At 34.7% G+C, this 22,119-nt stretch overlaps 1 long non-coding RNA gene across 1 annotated transcript in view; it reads right to left on the bottom strand.

Annotated features, from left to right (window-relative positions):
- LOC138911340 (uncharacterized) overlaps nucleotides 1-22,119 on the bottom strand; it is a 146,815-nt gene that overhangs the window by 103,088 nt on the left and 21,608 nt on the right. The window lies entirely within an intron of this gene.

The raw sequence follows: 22,119 nt of genomic DNA, 5'->3' as shown, positions 1-22,119 counted from the left end.
TGAGTGTGAAGAAAGCGCATCGAAGCCATATACATATATATATATAAATAAATAAATATATATATATATATATATGTTTTACAGGAGGATTAAAGCTACAGCAAGCTACAGCCTCTATATTAATTAAGATTTTTACTTGGATTTGATGGGGTTTAATTGCTGCTACACCCTGTACACGTGAATGAAATCGAAAGGCAACAAAAGACAGCCTTTTTTATATAAATAACATATATATCCTCGATCAGCCTTAAAATCTTGACTGTATTTTGATATTAAAGCATAAGCCTAAGGCCTTGATGCGCTGTAAATAATCGCAATCCGTACACTTGACAGATACAGGGTATACTTAAGCCATGCACTTTGAGCACATACCCTTTGCCGTTTTTTGCTGCTTTTGTTTTGTATGTTTTTATGCCCTGCCCAACAATAATGTTTTCACAGTCAACGCGTGAGTCACTTGTGGCCAAAAGTTTATCCAGACACACCCACACGCACACACACACACACAAGCAAGTACACATACGCACATATATACAATAAAGTTGTAAATGCAAACAACAAACTGCATACTAATGATGTCTCTGTTGTGGTCTGCACTTCTGCGCTGTTAGCCCGCATAATTGGACCCGGCTGTGAATGTATGTTATGTATGTGTGTGTATTATGTGTGCATGTATGTATTCCTTGCTGTTTATCGTATGATTTAAAACATGAAAGCGAACAATTCACAAGGCTCTTTGGCTTAAATATGCGTTTAATTTACAAATCTAACGGCCGCAAAGTAATTCTTGTATAAGCTTAAATTTAAGACCAAATGACACTTGTCAAATGTACAGCGCTTAAAAAAGCTTGGATTAATCCAAATAATAATATGAGATAAGTAAATGTTTTTATTTAATAGTAGAGAATTTAATGCTTACAGACCTATTTAAAACACTTTATGAGTAAAAGCTCTTTTACAGCTTTAATGTGTTTTTTAAGTAATTCAAGTGCAACTTAAATTGATTGCAGTTTCTCTGCTCAAGCATTCCCTTTGACATGATTAATCTAATATTAAATGCGCCTATATCACTCGGTGTCGTTGGCCACAATTTCAAGATCAGGGCTAAGCGTTGAGTGCATGAAACTCGAAAGGAACGTCACGTCAGGAATGAACTGATGAAAATATATGTGTGTTTTTATAACAAACTCTCATTGTTATTTCTTGGCTGTTGCTGACATTTTGCTGCACAGCAGGTGAAAAATAAATAAACTTTTAAATTTCTAACGTAGATTTATTGCCAGCGCTTGGCTAAAGTTTGACATGAGTTAGCATTGCGGTGGCTTCTAGCCACACACCCGAACACACACGCACACAATAAGCACTCGAGACTAATTGTAGTCGAGCTGTGTAAATTGCGTTATGATTATTTGTAGCGAAACTTCATGTACCGTACAACAAGTAGCTTGTGGCTTGAAGACAGTAATTGGCATCCTAATTATTTTTTAATTGGGAAATGTACATTTCTTGCGCATGCATCAATTGGCTAAGATAAAAGCATTATCGATGCTCAGCTGTAAAATTTAAGGAGTCCTTTTAAGCCTGTCCAAGACACAAGAGAATACCCTGTGAGAAGGAACATACGGTAAGGCTCAGCTGCAATCCAAATTTAATCCAATGCTACGCCTCTTTGGGCCTTTAACGTAAACCTATTTAATATCTCTTGAAGAAGCGCTAGATGGATATTAAGCTCAACATAATCAATACATACATATTCATTGTATATTTATGTATTAAACGGACAATAACATGGATAAGGCATGTCCAAGGCTGAGGCTAGCAAAATCATAGGGCTTCAATAGGCATAGTCTGTCAATTGTAAAGTCTTGAGGACATTCGGGTCAAAGGGACGGTCGCATTAGAATAGGATTTTCCAAGAATATTGGAACATAGTCGCTTGTTAAGAGAATGAGAAAGGCTGAGCATGATGGACAAGTCAAGTATAATTTTGGGCATGTCCTTGGACATCTCATAAGTCTTATAAATAAAATCGTGCAGTTTATTAAACTCCATTACACTCGTTATATATTTCACATATAAATTATAAGAATTAAGTCAGTTTCAGCTCAAATACACACACGAAACACCCACACATCTCCACATACACACAAGCCATAAGACATAAAATCTATCTGCTGTCAATTACAAATTTGTCTGCGCATAATTGCAGGAAGCTGTGATAAGCAGTCAATTCAGCTCACTCCGCAGATCCGCTCAGTAACTGTCTGATAATTGCAAGCGCAAAGGAATGCAGCTAACGAGTTTGGCCAAATAGACCGCCAGAGCACACGCTGCGTATGAGTAATATGAACTTATCAGAATTTACATAATTGAACTTTCCGACCGCCTTTCGACTGCCGCACATACATGTTGTTTTGTTGTTAGTATACAATAACAATAATACAGCTACGAGCAGCTCTCCCACTGACTGACTACAGTAAATACTGCCTGAGCAGCAAGCACAGCTAAGCGGCTTACTTGCTGGTTGTTGTGGGACGCAAAATAGTTGCTGTCTATGTGGCGCAATTCCATTGTAACTTGACTGTGCGTGGGGCACAAATAGTTGATGTTGCAACCACAGGATGCTAATTAGGAATAAGTGAATACAAAGGAATGGGCGCCAACAAGTTTTATGCCCAACATGCAGCTTGCAGCTTACCACATGAAACTTAAGTTTTCAACTATGTTATATGCTGCTTTTTACACCCTATATACTTATATATAGAAAATGAATAAAAACGGGAGGTATGATAGTTTCTTTCCAAGTACTAAGAGACAGAGAACTTAGAATGAGAAGAGCTCGCAAAATGTGCTGGAGGACTAAGAAAATTTTCCCATTTTCGAAGTTGCACTTTAAGAAGACGCTGGTTAAAGACAACGATACTCGCGACTTGCTCTGCTGCCAGTAGGATTAAAAACAAGGAAGGTTTAAGGTAAAAATTTAAGGTATCTCTATCTTGAATATTAAGGCCTTGCAATATGCATTAAATTCAGACGACAAAGACCTACTCTATTAAATGTTTCCATCGTATATAGAAGGAAGCTAGAATGTTTCTGATGATGCATGGATGCAGGATATCATTTAGTCGCAAATTCTTGACTAGCGCACTTTAACTAGTTTTTTTGTTTGGTTGGCTCGACAGGACCTTGTTTTGTTGCAGCAAAATCTCAGGGCTAATTTTTTGTCGAGCAATTTATCAGTATATTGACCTAATTGTCTCGGTCTCTTTTTCTCTCCCTCTCTCTCTCACTCTCTCGCTCTCTTTCTGTATTGTTTTTTTGTGTCCAAGCTTGTCCTCAACTTGAGTCCATTTGGCAACTTAAGCCATGACCACTTTGCAACAGCAAAAGAAAAAAAACCTGCTGACTAACGGATTTAGTTGACTTTGTAGCTATGAGCTGGGAGCCAGTTTGGCTGGCCAAATCCTTTGATTTGGGTTTCATTTGCTGACCAATTGCCAGCATGGAATCCTGCTCAACACGTGCCTGTCTTCACTTTGATTATTTGGTATTTTGTGTGTGTATATTTTTTTCTTTTGCATTTGAAATTGTATTTAAAATCAACACGTTTTAAACAAAAGGCGTTGACGTGCACCAAAAGACAAACAAAACATTTGACATTAAGTATGTGAGATTTGCGGGTTTCATGCCCTAACCAAGGGTATTGCGTAAATGTCATACTACATGTAGTAATAGGTTTATAGCACTTCAGCGACTCTAGATGGCTTAAAATGTATATGTTACTTTGTAATCAGCTTCAGTTCAGATAAATATAATAATTCTTATAAGATATTATATCGTAAAATATGGAAAAATAATAATTCAAAACATCAGTTGAAGGTCTAAGTCTTTATCACTTTTATAAATCAATTAATTGCTAAAATATGAAATTTAATAGAAATGTATCAAATGTAATCATCAATAAAGAAAAAAAAAATATTTTTAGCAGTTAGTTTACTGAATGGAGTTTTTAGAACAAAACGAAAATTTTAATTAGATGAGTGGAAGATGCAATTCTATATAGTTAAGACAATATTAACACAAGTGTGTCATGAAAGTCAGATTTTCTTGTTGTTCAACGGAATTATTCACATAAACTTCTTTCTTTATTCAAGATCAAAATAGCATATTTCAGGACTATATTAAAAGAACTTCATTGTATGTATCTACAAGAGTATTTCATTTTCCATGTGTTCGAGCTTTTTTATTTTCGTTTAAATTGTGTCGAAAATACGGCAACACGTGCTATGGTATGTAAATATAACACACATTCACACACATACTCTCACACATATTTCATAGATATGTACACACATAAGCTGTGTCTGTTTGCGCTTCCGTCTGTCAGATACAATAGTTGTTGTTGTTGTTGTTTATGTTCGTCGTCGTTGTAATGATTGCCCCTGCTGCCCTTCCAGCACGGTCACACATCCCAGCCCCCCTTTCTCCATCCTCCATACTCTATGCACGTGTTTCCTCTTCGATATTTGCATTGGCATTGCATTGTTTCCGGAACGGCTGTGTTTTTCCGCATGCAAATGAAAATGCTTTAAACGTGTTTAAATACGAGAAAAGAAGAGAAATAAGTAGATTGTCGGGTATTTAGGACCAGACATGTGTGCAACCAACCAAAAACTGTTGTAAGCACTATTACGAAAATTATGAAAGACCCACAAAATACACAAACATTTTAAAGGGTAAATAAAGCAAAAGAAAGTTAAGGGGCAGACTTCTTAAATGTGTGAAATGATAAGTGAGCATGGAATAAAGAAAAACCCGTTTTGAACATAAAAGTATAAAAATGTACAACAAATGTGTGTGGACTATTAAGGTGACCATATTGCATATGTTGCCAGATAGTAAAATAAACTGTTTTCTATGAAATAAATATTTTTTTGTATATAAGAGACTTTTCCAATTACATTAAGTAAACTCTGCAAAAGTTAAGGATGCTTTTGCATGAGAACTAAAAAAAAATTTTTTGGTTGTGGGTTTTATCATACATAAAGAAATAGCTCATGTTATTCCAGGAAATAAAATTATAATGACCAACAATTTCATGTTAACTAACCACGCTTTTAACGGAAGCCTAACCCCTATTAAACCTTTAATTTAATAAACGAAATATTTAAATATGTACAAATCTTTTATATGTTTTTAATAGTTGTGAAAATCTTTTATATTGAAAAAACTATTTGTATAGTATAGAGAGGCAACGTAGGGAGAACACCATAAATAAACCAAAAAGTTGCCGCATATGGGCAATTATTGAGTTAACTCTATGAAAGCTGCAGTAAATCTCTAGCACTCATAACTCACAGGGCACATGGCACATCAGCTTATCCATCAGTAGGTCTACATGGTGGCAGATGGCTGGGGCAGATGATGGAAGAAGCGGTCAGTAGACAAATTAAAGTCCACTCAAGCACAAATGCAACTGCTGCACATGTTGCTGCGGCTGCTGTGGTCAACATAATAAAACATGGGGCACACACTTAAGCCCTGCAGCCAATTGTGGCAAGCAATGCATTTGTCTGCATCGGAAACAAGAAATTTGTAAAGTGCATGAATACAAAATGAACTCTGACTATATGAAGTTTAGTTCTTTTGCTATTGTTACCACACTTCACACACACACACACACACTGGCAAATACACACATGCTTCACACACATTGCCACAAAAAAAAGGAACTCAAACTAATCGAAAACCGCAGACGCAGACACAAATGTATCTAGTGCATTCTGATTGAGATACATTCGCATTGTTTGCCAGCCAACGCTGCGGCTGCTGCAATATTTTTTTTTCATGGATTTTCAATTTTTGTGTTTGTTTTTTGTTAAATTTTTTATTTATCGGCAAGCGTGAAAGCCACAAATTGAGTTACACATTGAACTGATGCAAATTGATGTCAGGCAATTAGTTTGCACTGCAAGCGATTTGATAAGGATTCACAAAGAGTCCTGCGCTAAGCTCAGTAATTTGTTAAGCTTTTCGTAAGCCTTTAAAAGCGAGCTAGTCGCACAAAATATAAACAAAACTTGAAGGCTTTCAATTTGATTGCAGCATCACGTTTTATTTTTTGTGCTGTTGTCTATGGCAACTTTTAAAGCGACTGCAAAATAAATTAATTTACATCTCATTAAAAGCAAATTATTACTGCTATAGCTACTGTCTAATCAGATTCATAGCCAAGCCCCCACATAAAGATTTTTACATTAATAAAGAAATACCTATGCAAGCATTTCTCTTGCCATTGTAATTAGTTCTTACTATCTTCCAACGAAAAAATTGAACAATGAAGATAATGTATACATACATTTCTAATCATAGAGCTGCCAGTTTGTTTAAATGATTTAACATGAGTTTCAAGTATCCTTAAATACCGACATCTATATATCGGAGTTCATAGATCTTTTAATATAGAGATTCACATATCGATTAAACTCAATTTCATAAAACTATTTACATTAATTTCCACAAATCGACAAATATCGATTTTCGCAAATAGAAAAAAAACACTTCTTATTGATCGTTGTTTTCCAAGTTTGCATATCAGTCTCTGACAAAATATACTTTTTCACATTATGTTGCAAAACACAGACCAAAATTTCGGTTCGGTTTTTCCAACTGCCGCGGTTTTCTCAATTAGCCCCAATTTATTATTTAAGCAAAAACTCACGCCTAAATTCTAATGCCTTGGGCATGCCTCATACCACGTGGGTATAAGCAAAAACATTTGCAACAAATGTTTCATAAATCTATGTTTATTTCTAAGCTATTCTTTTTTTAATTCAATTTTGTTAAAAATATTTTTAAATGTAACTTTAAGCCAATATTGGAGCTCAAAGGATTCAGTTCATGACAACTAATTCTCATGCATAAAAGTTTATTCTATTGTTGAAATTTTTGGCAATCTTGCACTTAATGCACTTCAGGCTATAGTTTCGAAAATGATACCGCATAAACTTTTGCGTGAGTAGTGGGGGACTGTGTTTTGGGAAGCGGCAGCCAAAAGCACTTAAAATGTTTCTCTCATATTTCGATTATTTACAAAACGATTCAAATTTTCGCCGTTTAGCTGCCTGCGGCGCTGGTATCAACAATCGGGCTGTGCGTTAAGCGCAAGTGGGCGTGCCTGTAGCCTGCTATTGACAATGATTATGTGCTCTGCGTGTGGCTTGTCGATTGAGTAGCGAACTTTGATATTGTATTGTTCTCGTGGCCAAGTTAATCGAAAGCCCAATTAGTCGGACTCGCCCGGGCCCAGTCCACGCCCAGTCTACACCTCCCACATGCCTGAGCCCGCATTCATCTGTTCATCCCGATTGGGCAGCTGAGCGCACTGCGTAGAGCCGGGCAAATACAATTAAGCGGCTACTGTTAAATTAGCAGCATAATAAGCACCAAAATGTAGTTGAGCCGTAAACAAGCACAAAAGCAAAGCCCGATAAATTAAGCGCTGACATTGGAGCAAAAGTTTTACTTTATTTGATTGTTCGGGCGGGCGAATTACTTCAGCTCAATCGCACAGAACTTGACTTAGATATATATATATATATAAAAATAAAAGAAATGCCATTGCGCACAATCTTTGCGAAATTGCATGGACAAACAGAGCTTCCGACAATGTCAAATCTACAACTTAAACAATCAAGGCCAAACTAAGGGCCAAAGTTGACAAGCGCTTTACATACAATAGCACATAATAAAAGAAAATATCAAATTGTGTTCTATACTCTCTTAGCACAACATACATAAATATATATATATATAGTTGTCTTGTTCTCTATTGCGTTTTACCTTCGACATGTTTATCATCATTGTTATTATTATTATTTTTTTTTTACTTGCAGTCAGTTATAAAAGCATATGACTTTGTCTGCAAAATGTGCTTGAATTACACTAGCTGACAACTGCACTTGAGGTTATATACAACAGAGAAGACTGACGGAAGCTGGCGAAGAAGATACTGAATCGTAACTTGAATATATTTTAGATAGATAATAGCCAGACCCAATAAATTGGCGTTGCATGATTTCTGAAACTTCGACTCAAAAGCTGACAAATTAAAATGTTTTCTGTCCCTATAAGCCCTTTATATTACAGATAGATTAATCCCAGATAAATGTACCACTTTCAGCCAGTGTCATTGGCACTTTGCCTAACCAGACGCTGTGTAAGCTAAATCGTAGACACAGACAAAAGGCGTTTATAATGAAATATATTTATATATATATGTACACTCAACCGCATTTTTTTCACATATTTTGACATAACATATGCAAAAGCGTGTGTGTTTACATATATCTTATGCATGACAAGGCTTTAACACAGCCACAGACAAACACACATACACACATTTATATGCACATATATATATATATTTAATGTATATGCGGGCGTCTTGGCCGTATATGAAAATGGCTGACACGTTCTGCGACTGCGACGGCTGCACATCACGTTCTGCCCGTATATCATATGCGAGAGCCTGAGTAACCGGCTACGTAATTACTTAAATATGTTATAGCCGGGAATTTATACAATAGCCCTTACATATACATATAAAGTAGAGCATGTGTCTTCCACTTACTTCCGCAAAATATGCAGCAAGCTTTGCCGGCTACGCGAAGTCAACTCAAAAGCAGGGTAAAAAAAATAAATGCATACAAATTTCATTTCAATGCATTTTCTATAGAATGGTTAAAGGCATAAGTATCTCTTAATTGTCTACAGAGAATTTCTTATAAGTACCTGAGCATTATTGGAGAGAAAAAAAAATTATTTGAATGCAAACATAAAGCTCTATGCACTCAGAAAATTTGGCCATACTAGTACGAAAGTTTATATTCCAAACAAGTTAAGCTTAATTAAGCAAAAGCCTAATAATAATGAAAAAAATCTTTAACAACGTATGCACTTTGTATTAAAAATGATTCCATTAAAAATTTATTTTAATTGGGATTCCATAAAGGAGGAACATTTTAATGCAACTCCTATTAGAAACCTTTGCCGTCTTGGTCAACCTTTATTCTCAGATAAAAAACTTCTTGATCAAAAAAATGACTCGAAATGCTTGCATTTAATTTCAGTTTTTACTTAAAGAAGTATTTATGTTCTAAAAGCTACAAAGAGAATTTAATGCAAATAAAACATATTTAACTAATAATGTTAAATGCCAATAAATTAGCTTAAGTACGTGAGAAGTTTTAAAAGAATTGTATTTAGAATATTTAACTTGAATAAAAAATCGTCTCACGTCTAACTAATTACATATATATGCATCAGTGGGTGTGTGTGTCTGTGTATATGTATAGACAATTTTGGTTGTGAAATTCCAATTTTATGTGAAGCAAAAAGCATTTGGCAGAACGTGCGAACATTTGCGATGCTCTTAACACTTTAATGACATTAATTTAAATGAATGCCGCACGAAACACAACAAGCTATTCCATAGACAGAAGCGAAACAAATACACAGATAAAAAAAGTACTTGAAGCAGCCAACTGCCATGGCAAATCAGAAGCAATTTGTTGCTCTCTGTGGGAAATCTATATGTATATATATATATATATATATATATATATATAAATATATATATATATATATGTACAATATATGTAAGCATATAAATGCAAGTCAAGCTCTCCCAGGTTGGGGTTTAATGCGCATAACAAGAGTTTTTGACTTCCGAATAAGGAATTTTTTATGCTCTATGAAAATACTTGATACAATTATATATAATGTTCAAAGCCCATCTAGATTGAATCAAATTAACAGATTATATATAGATATATATATTTTTAATAAAATTAAGCACTTGGATTTTTGATATTTAAGAGTGGTCAACAATCTGTCAGTAAAACTTTCTGTAATACAAATGATAATATGGTTTGTTTTTAAAAATCTGAAAAACAAAAAAAAACATTTAAAATGTATTTTGTAGATCTAGCATAATACCTAATAATACCGTTGTCCATATATATACGCTTGCATCCTAACTGCCTGAAAACCTATGACAATCTGAACGCTACATCCACTTCTATAATGTTGAGATACATTTCATAAGAGCATACGAAATGCATTACATGTTTGTACAGTTTACACAGGATAAAAAGAGTACTGTCGACAGTTAGCAGGACTGCTAGAGGGACAGGACATTGGCGAGAACTGCAACTGGCAAGTGGCTGGCCAGCTGGCAGTTGGCAGTTGGCTGTCTTTTAAGATTTTCAGTCGACTTGAGCTGAATGCGTTTGCAGTTGGCGCCAGTCAAAGGCAGTCAACAGATGCCTCGTTATATGAAATTGTAATAGGATTGTGAAAATTGACAGCTTTGACATGCTCGGGACGGTGCGGACCATCTTTTGTATAACAATCAATATTTATGGAGCATTATGGCATTATGCGGAAATAAGTGTCTCAATTTAATTAACGTGCACATTGAGCTCAGTTATTGTAAACTTGTTGTTATTGCTGTTATTGCTTAGAGCTAAATTAAGTGTAAATATTTAAGCCAATTTGTAGTTGAAATGTCGCACCATTTATTCCATGCCATTTTAAATGCGATAAATCAACAATAATAAACAAATGTCGCTCATGCAAAAATATTCATGCAATTAGGCAATAAGTAAACAGTGCCACAATCCCAACGACCCCAATGTGCGACACGGCAAAAGGCTTGACAACACGGCGTATGCGGGATGGCAATATGCGAGACTGAATATTCAATAAATGACAACATACTTTTACAAAAGGTCCATCGATTGGGCAATACAGTTTGGCGTGCATGGTAGAAAATCGATGTTCTCATTAGCTTAAAGATTTAAATCGTTCGTATTTCAATTGTTACTGTATAGATCTTTTGGTTTATAAAACTAAGCTTGCTTAAATTTAATGTAATTCAAAAAAAACTCTTGAAAAGCTTTAAGCTCTCGGGTATTAAAGAAAACACAAATCGTTAAGCTTCCCTACGCTTTTTAATGAGCTTTTGAACGGAACTGTCAGCACATCAATGCTTGCATTGGAAATGCAATTATTTTATTCTACTATATTTAAAAAGCATTCTAATTATAAGTTTTTAGCGCATTTATAACATAATTTAATTAGATATATTGTCATTTGATTTCAATTACCAAATAAAATCTATTATGAGTGTGCTTTGAAAACTGTTTATAACTTTCTTCAATGTGAGGAAATTATGGAAAGAAAAAGCTCCTGGATAACGGTATTGACAAATGAAAATTGTAGAGCAACTAATTGCCACGACGAACAACCGTTTTCAGCCTGATTTTGGCATCTCTTTGTGCGTGCGGCACAATTTAATTCCAAATTTTATGCACAGTTAAATTAATGCTATGCCAGGCTACCATTGTTTCTCGCGTCGCGCAATATTCGTGCAATATTCAGCGCAGGAAAATTAAATTAGGCGCCATCATATTTGCCATTGTTGGCTTATGCTGTATGCAAAAATCCAGCACAAATGCCTGCCAAGTTGCGCCCATATAAACATATCAAACAATACAAAATGAAAGAAATAAATAAGGTAAAAAAAATGCTGTGACCAAGTTTTGCATGTGGATATTTTTTTTAATGCTGCTGAAATGCGCAAGGCAAACGGAGCAGAAGGCTGCACAATAAATGAATAATAATAATAATAAAAAAAAAATAATAATAATAAATACGAATGCCAAAGAAACGTATAAAAAACCAGACGCATTCAAAATTCATTCATTGTAGCAAAAGCTTCTGGTTACTGCGGCGTTCGTTTCCGCTGCAGCTGCAGCCCCGGATGTGATTTTCATTTTTATTTCCGGCAATTAGCACTCGAATTGAGAGTGCAAACGAACTCTTAACGCAGCCACTGAAGTATGCTTCAGCCGACATCCTTTTAAATGATGATTTAAAACTGCGTTTCTATACCCTTACCAAATGGGCTACTCTTATTTTTATGGCCAGCTGTAAACTGCAAATCAAATTGATTGCACAGTTTTAAAGTTCGATACAATTACATATTTTAACCAATCCGAATAATAAATATATATAGCATATATTTAGGGGCAGAATTAAATAAGGAGAATATAATAAAATATAAGACTCTTCTTAGAGAAGCTTTCTTTTGCAAATATATCGTGTAGCCTAAGTAAATATTCACAAGCTTACCTGCTGAAAGCTAAGCTACATTTAGGAAAAGAAAGCCAAACCAGAATATTATGAAATATTAGACTCTTATCTTGGGTAAGATTTCTTATGGGTATATTTCGGACAGCCTGAGCAATGTTTAATGGTAAGCTGGCGCATTCGAGGTTATCTATTTCTATTTCAAGAACCTTCCAGTCTTATTATCAGCAAACTTTACTGTCGACTCTAGGAAAACGCCTTGTGTCTCTTTCAAAGCTTTATCTTGTTTGGAATTGCAAGCAACGAAAACCGCAAAGCGGGCAAAACAAAAGTCTAGTACCCTGGGACTTTAATTATGCCGGTGATCAATGAAGAAACATCCAATTGTGTATTATTTTTAGTTCCAAATACACAAATATAATCTATTATAATTATATTTTTGGTAGATGTCGCGCAGTCACTGTAGGATATTTAATCTTCATTATGGCGACAAATAGAATATTTTTTTTACATAATATTAAATGCACTGCTAGCACTTAATGGCTGGCAAAGCAAACTCTTCAAATTTCACAGTAATTTAAAGTTTTAGTCTGCATTTCCGCTGGCAGCGGCCACTTTGTTGCTGCCTCGCCGCTAACTGTCAGGGTTTTCGCAAACGAACCTGACCGAATTTATGTTTCCGGCGTGGTCTGCAGCTGTTTCGACGCTGTCTCTGTCGCATCCGTTCGCATTAGAATAAGTTCGTTGCAAATTCAGACCAAACACCGTTTGCTTTAATGGCCAACAGTTCATTTAAGTCAGCTTTGTGCGAATTTTAGGACGTAAGCTAGCTTGCCATTCAATTTAACAGGCGGTACATATATAAATTTCAATAAAATATACGCCTTACTTTAATAAGTAGTTAGTTATTGCCAAAATAAGTTACAATTTCGGCATCTTTAACACGTTTAATGAGTCTCTTAACTGCTTTGAATCCAACTTGATATCGCCTCATAATTACAGATCTGGCTCTATATAATCTCTTTTAATTAAAGTTTATTATTTCATATTAATTGATTAACTAAATGTAAGGCTGGTTACCTATTTGAGTCAGTCCGCAGCGATCGCTCGAATAAAGCAGACAAAATTCTTTTTGATGGACACAAATTTTCTTGTAATTATAACGGCTCTTACACCGACTCCTACTTATTTATAAATTAAAGCAAATGCTGGGCTCTTCATCAAAAGTTTTTCAACTTAAAAGCAGCTAATATAAAAAGTTTTCATGTGCATCCCTTGATCCGGCTTAAAAGTTAAAAAATAAATATAAAATCTTTTTAACTGATGAGGTGTAAATAGCTTAAATATATCATTAATTTTTCTATTAGATATGATACCTTTTAGAACATTAAACTTTCTATTAAAACAGCCTTTTAGGAACAAAAGAAAAATTTGGGGAAATTGAAACGATTTGTAAGAGCTTCAGGCGCATACATCTTCGAGTTGTTCATGAAATCAAACATGCCGCCCCTAAAGTGGCTTTAACATGATTGCAATTTGTGCATTAAATGTTCCGCTAAAACTTCTGCGAATTACATTTACAGGATCTGTTGAATGTGGCTCGATTTGTGTTGAACATGGCGAACGTAGCTCACGCTTGACATATTTATGCTGACCAAAATTGATGTTTGATGTCGCAGCAAAGTTCGTTATAATTAAGGCAGCTGATGGAGCAGAGATAACAGCATCTTGGCAGTGCATACTGGCACAGTTCGGTTGGGTTGGTTAACAAGTGAAGCAAGTCGGGTATATTTATCAACTAGCCGCAGACCGGCAATTTGTTGCTTGTTACTAACTGTTCGCCGCCAACTTGGCTGCCCTGTTTTGGGCTGTGAACAGCAAAGAGTGAACTCGAAAACCAGCTGGCAGCTGATTTATGATGGCAGCCGCAAGGGGCTTGGGTCTCTGTTCTGGTCTGGTCTGGTCTGGTCTGGCCTGTGGCCCATAAAATATTAAAGCCTGGCGAAAATTAACAGTCAAACGCAATCGAGTTTTAAATTAGTCAAGTCAGCTGGGCTAGCCGGGCATCGGTCATATGCGAGAGACTGGGCACAGCTTCAGTTGTGCAATTGAAACCCTAAGTAAACCGAAACCAAAGCTGTCTGCCTTAATTGTAGCGACATGCGTTTTAAGCCGCAAAACCATTTCAGTTACGACTTTACACTTTTGCACTTCATTTCGCAGTCCTTGGCAACGCCGGCAGCATTCGAGGCCATCAAAATGAAAGTAAAGCGCCAAAGGATTTTACTCACTTACATTGCTTCTTCTTCTGCAACTGCTTTTGCTCCTTTCACAGTGCTTCTCGCAGCTTACTGGCATGCTGCTGTTGTTGTTATTGCCACTGCCACTGCCACTTCCACCGATGATGCTGCTGCTGCTGCTGCAGTTGGTATTTCAAAGCATTTTACATGGCATTAGTTCTGTATGATGCTGCTTTACGAGCTAAAGCGAATCAACTGAATGTACCAGGCTTGGCGAGCAGCAAAGGCGCGTCGTGGGGCAACAGCCAGCGTCTCAGTTACAAATATCTCTTGGGCATACGGAGCGTATGTGTAATGCGCTTAGTGTATTGAGTGCCAAAGCAATAGCGGCAAGTAAATCGAAATGATATACAATGTTTAGACATACTGACTCCTTTCAAGCAGAAATCTTTTCTAGTAGTATACGTCAATTTAAAAGAAAAAAAAAACCAGATAAATAAGTTAATATTCATATTAAAATTGCATTAATGCTTCTCACTGCACTGTGAATTGGAGTATGTTGTGAAATAATTTCAATTCAATCGTATTTGTATGTACAATTATTATTAAAAGTAAACAACATTTGTTTGAGAATGAAATGGAGACTTTCTGCTATCAATTTAATAATCTCTTGCATAAACAAATGCCTTATTGAGTATTATTGCAAGATATAAATTTAAAACATAAATCTTTTAGTTTGCTCTTCATGCAGCTTTCAACACATATCAAGAAAATTCTTGGAAAATATATACATATTTCTTTACTTTTATTACTTAAGTAATGATTTTTTCTAGTAAATTAACAGCCATTTCAAGAGTATCTGAACTAACGTGTAACGCGACTGTAACCACAATTATATTAATTTTAATTTTTTTATTAACACTTTTATTAACATACTGGAAAATTAATTTTAAAATTCAACTAGATTGTGAGTTTTATGTTTACAATTCAATATGTACATTTAAAAAATAAAATAAAATAAAAATAATTGTTAGTTTAAGAAACATACTGAGTTGCCATAAAAAAATGATTGTACTTAATTTGTTTATTAATTTTATATTAATTAATTTATTTTTGGTAACCAATTTTTAGCATCTCTATATACATGTGTGTAAAAATGTAAAGAATGTCGTCGAATAAATCTAAAGCATAACTCAGCTTAAATTCTTAAATCAAGCAAATTGTATGCACAAAAAATGCAGATTCAAAACGAGTTAAAGAAAAACGTTTTCAGCGTTGACATGTCAGAAATTTTGGTATGCATTAGTTGTGCACAGTCTGTTGCCTTGTAAAACTGAAGATAGTGCACACACGTGTGCTCGAAATCCAAGTGACAATTGAATGAGGCAACTGCAGCAGCAGGCAGCAGAGGGTAGCAGTGTGTAGCGGGAAGAGGGCAGGAGACAGGGGGAGTAGGAGCAGGAATCAGGCGACAGTGCAGTTGTCTGACAGCTGCTTGACAGAATTCAAGCTGGCATACCAAAATATTACTTATGACCGGACAATAAAATGTCCTTTGCCATACACAGGCACAGTCACATGCTGATGCACACACACACACACACACACACACACACACACACACACACCTAATCCTAGCTGTGGCATCAGTGTGAGGCACGAAGCTGTGCAAAAATTGTCAATATGACAAAACATCGTACGTTGTACGCATTGTCAAAAGAAACGTGCTCAAGCAAGTTATTGACATGAAAAATGCTCGTGAACATATTTTTGAGTTTTGATTTCTGATTTACGACGCACACAAACACACCCACACACACACAGTCATACATTAATATACAGATTTGCTGAGTACACGAAATTTACAAATTTGCAATAATTTTGGCAATAATAAAACGCAATTTGCTAGCATATTATTTGATGTAGATAATTGCCAAAATTATGCAAAAAATAATCAAAAAGAACCAAAATCGTGTAACATTTATTTTATGATCAATAAGAAAATAATATCATAAAATGACTGAAGATTTATTTTTGCAGCCCTTTTGTTTTTATTTATTTCGATTAAAGGTCAATAAGGTTGCCATTTTGCCGCTTGCTGTTGATTCTGATGTATTTTCATGCGATTGACAATTGTTTTCCGATTTTCTTGTAACGCAACAAAAAAATATCCTGACACTTTATTCCCCAGCGCGTCTTTCATCATTTTGCTGCTTTTGATGTCAACGCCGCCAGACGAGGCAACAATTGAGAAAAAAAACTCAACTAAATCAACAACAGAAAAGAAAAAAAAACAACAAAAATTGCCAAAAATATTAAAATTGAAAATTGTTTTCTAAAAACGCAAAACAACAGCGAGTGTAAAAATAAAAATAACAAGAAAAATACCAAACAAATCCCCAAAGTGAGAGCGCCACAGCGACTGGGCTCTGTCGTCGGGCTCATGAGTCGGTGCAAACGGAATAATATTTACCCAACGTGATTTTGTTTACCTATCTTTTCAAGCCCAACTGCGTGCCCAGGCAGCTACCTGTCAGACAGACCGCTCGGCGCAACACCCCCCCTCTCAGAAAAATAACCAGAGACGCACACACACACATAAACATATATATAATTAAGTTTTGCACGTTAGGTTACTATAAAAAAATATATTTCAATTTATTATTTTCACTTAACGGCTACTTTTGTTGAGTACATTCAGATTTGCTTCCCGAATATGAACTGATTTATCTAACTGTTGCGGTCGCTTAGCAAACTTCGCTTTGAGAGAGTTTGAGTCAAAATTGAGTGAAGTTTGAGCTGCGTCAGCAATTATGCGTGGGATAGTACTCTGATGGGAACATTGACAGTGGCGTGATATTTAGGGTGAATTGTTTATGTCTACCAAAGGGGGACAGTTTGATCTTGACCAATGTCGATGTTATCACCAGGCTCTTTGTTTACAATATTAGAAATGTTTATAATTGTGCTTATGCTTATGTGCTAAGTTATGTTAAAGGGTGGGTGCGACTATGGATATGTCACTCCCCCAACCATTAGAAAAGTGCCTGTCCTCAGGTGTTTAAGTTTGGATATAGTGTAACATTTTCTTCTTTTACAATTGGTATATCTCCTATTATTGTAGGTGTTTCTTCTACTTTGGGTTTTTTATATTTTATAATTAATTTCTTAGGTATGCTTTTGAACTTATATGTCAAATACAGTGTTAAACTTATTAATATGATTACAAATATGGTTATTGTAATTATCTGGAATACATTGTTAAATTTTGTATGTGCATTTATAATTTGTTTCGTTTGTACAAACGAAAGTGGTTCTAATTTTATAACATCATTGCTTACGTAAATGCTTTGAGTATAATCTAACATATTGTTTGAAATTGAAATTTCATTAATTTGCAATGAACAATTAAAGATTTTTATTATATTGTTTCCTTCTATTGTTATTTCGTTATTTATACAATTATGGTTTAATATAGTTTTTGGTAAATTCCAAGTTAAAATTATATTTGGTTCTATGTAGTTGATTTGAAAATTTTGCAAAATTTTAGTATAACTACATTCTGATGTTATTTGGTTTAAAATTCCTGTTAAACATTCATTATTAATTAATTTTTTTGTTTCTCTGCTATAAACTTTTTTATCTTGGGTAAAATATTTTTCATGAGCTATTTCTGTCAAAATATTATTATTTTCATCCGGGTATGGAATTATTTCGAATACCGGGCTTTTTATTATTTCTCGAGGAATATGGGATATTATAAGTATTTCGTTTGTATCTGATTTAAACCAAGTGGAAGTTTTTGTATTCAACAATTTCTCAGAATTAACATGCAACAAATAGTCATGTTTTAGTAATTTTGGGTTAAAAATTCCTAATCTTGTGAGCTGCATTCCCATCTCAATGTCTTCTATATATTCTGTAAAGTGTTGTAAGTTAAATATAAGGATATCTAATTTCTTTCCTTTTTGTTTCTCTTGATCTAGTTCGTTCATGATTTCTATTCCTTTGTTTATAGCTTCTATTATGTAATTTAATTCGTTAACCTGAACGCTGTTTTCTGCTAAGTTGCTTATTTTTTGTTCAATTTCTGCTTTGTCTTCTTGATTTAATGTTCCAAATAAGTATTTATATGCTGTTCCTACTATGTTAACTAAACCTCTTTTGCTACGTTTGGCTATTTTTAAGCCGTTTATTTCTCTGTTTAATTTTTCTACTAGGTATTCGATTTGTATAAGGTTATTGAATTCTTTACTTTGTTCAATTAAATTGTTAAAAGTTTCTTCGGTTTTTGTTGAGGTTATTTATTAGTTTTTCTTTATTAGCTTGAGTGTCATACTCTGGTGTACCTGCATATATGAATATGTCCGCTGGTGTTCTGTTAGTCGTTTTGTGCTTTGTTTTATGATTGTACGTGTAGAGTATAGTTTCAAATTTTGTAAGTTTATTTTCGACGTCTGAGTCGCTGTTAATGATTCTTAGTTTTTCGTTAACTGTCTTATGAAATCGTTCTACGTCGGATATACCGTTTTTACTAGTGGTTATATTAATATTTACTGCTTCTGATTTTAGCCATAATTGTAAAGCTGTGCACATAAAAGCTGAGTCTTTGTCTGCCTTTATTTCGATGGGTTTACCCATTTGGTTGAACACTTGTAATATAGCTCGTTTGGTTTCTAGCCAGTCTCTACTTTTTATTTCTATTAATGATGCAAATTTTGAATAGATATCAATGCAAGATAAAAATTGTTTATCTCCTACTATGTAAAAATCCATTACATATTTTTCTCGGATATTAGCGATTTCCGGAGTTATTTCGAAAGTTAATTTTGTATCTCTGTGTTCTGTTTTTGCGATGTTGCAAATCTCACATTCATTTATTAGATTTTGAATTAAATTTTGATAATCTGGGAAATAGTGGGTTTCTTTGAACCAATTGATAGTTTTTTCAATTCCTGGATGTAATAATTCTTTGTGCTTTTTTAATATTAATTCTTTGAATTCTGCGTATGTTTGAAGGTCTATTAATTTTGTACTAGTTTTCATTGCCTTTGTTGAATTATTCGGACTTATTATTTCTAAGTAGGCTTCTTGAAAAATTGGAAAATCTGCTTCGTTGTGGAAGTATAGCACACTTTTCTTTGTGCATAAGTATTCTTTTATTAATTCTTTGGCATGCGTATTAGTCATGTCTTTGTACGTAATTTTTATGTTGGTTTTGTGAAAGTAATTCGTAACTTTTGTTTCGTTCTCGGTTCCTTTTTCAAATTCTATTTGTCGATTATAATAATTAAGTGGTCTTTCTGTGATTTGTAAATGGTTACTGTTGTCTTCTTGAGCACTATGTATTGTTGCTCTTGTGCTAATTGTATCTTCGCCTAAGAAGTTTTCGTTTAATTGAATTCTGGACAGAGCATCTGCCACATAATTTTCTTTTCCTGGGACGTATTTAATTTGGAAATCAAACTCATTTAGCTTGATCTTCCACCTTTGTAATTTCATGTTAGGTTCTTTCATATTATTTAACCAGACGAGTGGTCTGTGATCACTAAGGATTTGAAATTGTCGACCAAAGAGATAGGACCTAAAGTATTTAGTGGCCCAAACGATTGCTAATAATTCTTTTTCAATCGTTGAATAATTTAACTCATGCTCGTTGAGAGTTCTACTTGCATAGCATATAGGCTTATGCTCTTGCGAAAGGACGGCCCCTATTGCCATATTACTCGCGTCTGTAGTTAATGAAAATGGTTTTTCGAAGTTAGGGTATATTAAAATTGGGTCGGATGTTATGAGTACTTTTAGCTTTTCAAACGCTAGTTCGTAGTCTCTGTCTTTTATATTGATTTTTGCTCCTTTTTTTAATTTAAGTGTTAATGGTTTTACTATATTAGCGAAATTTGGTATAAATTTCCTATAGAAACCACATAATCCTAGAAATGATTTTATTTCTTTTGGGGTTTTTGGAATTGGGAATTTGACAATTGCTTGTATCTTGTTGGGATTTGGTTTTATACCCTCAGTTGTGATGATGTGACCGAGAAATTCAGTTTCTTTTCTCATAAACTCGCATTTATCCAACTGTAGTTTTAAGTTAGCTTCTCTAAGCTTCTTAAATACCTTTTGTAGCGACAAAATGTGTTCCTCCAATGAAGTGGAAAAAATAATAATGTCGTCTAAGTAGACCAGACAATCCTTAAAAATTAAATCTTCTAAGAGATTGTTCATACAACGTTGGAACGTTGCAGGTGCATTCTTAAGACCGAATGGCATGCGAGTGTACTCGTAATGGCCATGTTTAGTCGAAAATGCGGTCTTGGGTATTGAACCAGGATCCATTTGGATTTGGTGGAAGCCTTTGGCTAGATCAATGGTTGTGAAATATTGACATTTTCCAAGTTTGTCTAATATTTCATCCATGATCGGGATAGGGTATTTATCATTAATAGTTAGTTCATTGAGATTGCGGTAATCTATGACTAACCGGAACTTTTGCTTTCCAGATGCATCGTTTTTCTTTGGAACGATTATTACTGGTGAGCAGTAAGGGGATTTGGATTTACGTATGATATTTTGTTTTATCATATCGCTTATTTGTTTATTTACTTCCTCATCGTATATTTGAGGATATTTGTATGGACGCTTGTAAATTGGGTCCTCATGTTTTGTTAGAATTTTGTGTTTAATTGTACTAGTGAAAGTCAAATTGTCACCTTCATGGTACTGGATATCACGAAATTCATGTAAAACTTTTTTTATTTTTTCTTTTTCTTCTGAGTTTAGGTGCTCTAGCCTAAACTCATTGTTTTCTATTAATTCATTATTAATAGCGAAGTTAAATGGTCTGTCCTCTGTTGAGGGTGGATCAAGGCACTCTTGTGCGGTCATGTCCTCTTCGACCTCTTCGTCGTTATATCTAAAACAAAAGTTAAATTCTCCTAAGGTTACGGATCCTTGTGCATAGTCTATTTTTGCTTGACATGCCTCAAGGTATTCTCTCCCAATCAGAACATCATAATGCTCTGAGAAGTCGTGAATATAGAATTTTTGTTTGCTCGGACAAATTTTGCTTGCTCCTAATCGTATACTTTGTTTTAATTCAATAACACCATTTATGGTGTGAACCTTTAATGTTTCGTTGTAAACTGGAAAATTTAAGCGGTTAGTTTTCATTAGATTAATGGTTGAACCTGTGTCGATGACACATTTTAGAACTTCGTCATTCATAATCAATTTTATGAATGGATTTCTTCTGTTTGTTCCGAGGCTTGCTGATGAAAATTTTCGGATGTATCCATTTTCATCTGCCCACTGTTACTATCTCTTTGACGTTTAGTCGGAGGGTTTGGTGCATTCAAGCGTGAATGGGACTGATTTTGGTAGTTTAAGGGATTTTGGTATCTACCTTGACTTAATTTCTGTTGGAACTCGTGGTGAGCTTTCTGATTGTCTTCGGACTTATTATGCTGTTTATTTTGTGCGTGATAACTCTGATTCGTGTTGGAATAGCCACTTGAAATGGTGGTTGGGTTAGCATTTTGCTGATAATTTCCCATGTTCCTACGATTGTTATTTGGATTTCCCTGAACATTATTATTTTTAGGTTTTTCAGTAACGCTATTTTCATATAATCCCTCTCTTTGAGCTACTTGCTTTAGTTTTTGTGTCGACGTAATGTCGTGTCTGGCTAACATCATGAAAAGCCTATCTGGTAATTTTTTTG

Source organism: Drosophila virilis, chromosome 5, assembly GCF_030788295.1.
Source record: "Drosophila virilis strain 15010-1051.87 chromosome 5, Dvir_AGI_RSII-ME, whole genome shotgun sequence".
NCBI lineage: Eukaryota > Metazoa > Arthropoda > Insecta > Diptera > Drosophilidae > Drosophila > Drosophila virilis.
The sequence above is the reverse complement of the archived record's forward strand: the minus strand, read 5'-3'. Positions and strand labels throughout refer to the sequence as shown.